The 1940-nt window shown below is 40.3% G+C and overlaps 1 pseudogene; it reads left to right on the plus strand.

The window, feature by feature from the left end:
- The first annotated feature begins 1205 nt into the window (after positions 1–1205).
- LOC111740905 lies at positions 1206–1325 on the plus strand (annotated as a pseudogene).
- Positions 1326–1940: the final 615 nt, after the last annotated feature.

Below are 1940 nucleotides of genomic sequence, written 5' to 3' on the forward strand. Positions count from 1 at the left end.
TTTGGACTGTACAGAGACCTTTCATGTTTAATTTTTAAGTGTTTGTTTTTTTTTTTTTTCTGAAATCTAGAAAGTTGAGATTATTAGACAACCAATCCTTCAATACACAGTTTACACTTCTGGATGAATACACACACCTTTCAAATAGTACACAAATTGAAGGCCAAGAATGGTTCCTTTATCGCCTTTCGTCCCCGCTCCCTCAGCCCACATTGTGTTTACCAAAAGCTATCAGCAGTGTTTCCATTTATTGCAACTGGACCTGCCCTACTAACTAATGCAGCTGCAGTCAGCTCTCTGCCCATTCTTTAATGAAAGCAAATGAGTCACACGAAAGCTAGAAACATTCTAGAGTTGTTATTTCCAAAACTGGACAGCAGAGAATTGTCCTGGATGTCTTGAGCTGCCAGGTTCCGTGCAGTGTGGTCTCTGCCATATACAAGGGCACATGAGAAAAGTATGGATCTTCGTTAGCATATCTAACCTCAGACCGTTTGGCTCCTGGATCTGTCCCAAGTGCCCTGGGACTGATCCAACTGGTTAAGTGCACTGAGAAATTCCAGGGCTTGGCACAGAGTTCCAACTTCTGAAACACCTGGAGGAGAGACTCACCTCTAAGAAATCCGAGAACCACATATTAGAAATCAAAGATTCAGTGAGTTATTCCCTGAGAACAGCCAACCCGGGCTTTTTGCATACTCATTATTCTTGATTCATTTTTGTTTCCCTTTCTTAAAGTGCTTTTTCGTTGTTCTCTAAAATGACATCCTTCTAAAGTTTTCTCCAGGGACTGCCTTCAAGCTTCAGATAACAACATTTATACGTATTTCTGCAGTACCTCTCACTCCAGTAAAGAAGGGCTTGGTCTAAGTCTTCAAGAGCAATTTGAATTTTCCAAGTAAGTGATGATCTGAGATTGGGTGTCACTTAACGTTTTACGAAAAAAAAATTTTTTTCTAGTTAATGTCAGCTGGTTTGGTCCCTGCTTCTAGCTTTCTCATGGTTTTCTTAGAAGGGTCTTCTATAAGAAGTAAAAAGAATCTTCTACTTGTTTGATTGCCTTCTAATTCAGAGAGTTATTTTTATATAGTAAATTACATCCTATAGTAATCCCAACTGGAGTGCAATCACTTGAATAATTTAAAAGTTGCAATGATGTTAAGCACCATGTTTTTTGGAAGCATTTAGTTTAAAAAGGCTTTTATGTCTACGGCCATGCCACCCTGAACAAGCCCAAATCTCATTTGATCTTGGAAGCTAAGCAAGGTCGGGCCTGGTTAGTACTTGGATGGGAAATCAGGTAGGAAGACCAAGTGTTGTAGGCGTAAAATAATAATAATAATAATAATAATAATAATAATAATAATAATAAGGGATTGTAAGCTGACAGGGTCCTTGAAATCTGTGAGGTCAACCAAGGGTTGCCTCACCAAAAAAACAAACAAACAAACAAACAAACAAAAACCCCAAATTTTTAATAAATAAATAAATAAATAAGCTTTTATTTTTTCCTAACAGGTGCTCTTCTGTGTCGGGGATCCCCCAGACCACCTTCATGTTAGCGGGTTCATTAGGAGGATGCAAGGGACTCAGCTCACTGAAATACTCATGGCTGTGAGTTAGTTATTCCAGCCGAAGCAGACAAAACAAAACCAGCAAAGAGAAAAGGCATATGGGATGATGTGTGGAATAAGCTAGGCACGAGCTTCTAAGAGTCCACTCCCGTGGAGTCACACAGGACAGGACATGCTTAATTTTTCCAGCAAAGAGTGCTTTGATGGCGCGTGTGACAACACATGTGAAGTGCTGCCACCCAGGGAGGCTAAGTGTCCAGGTTTTTTATTGGGGCTGGCCCCACAGATGCCCTCTACCTATCACATACTAAAACTCCAGACTCCCAGAGGAAAGCAGGTGTTCAGCATAAACCTCATTTTTGCACA

The sequence above is a fragment of the Pteropus vampyrus genome, unplaced genomic scaffold (assembly GCF_000151845.1).
Source record: "Pteropus vampyrus isolate Shadow unplaced genomic scaffold, Pvam_2.0 Scaffold69, whole genome shotgun sequence".
NCBI lineage: Eukaryota > Metazoa > Chordata > Mammalia > Chiroptera > Pteropodidae > Pteropus > Pteropus vampyrus.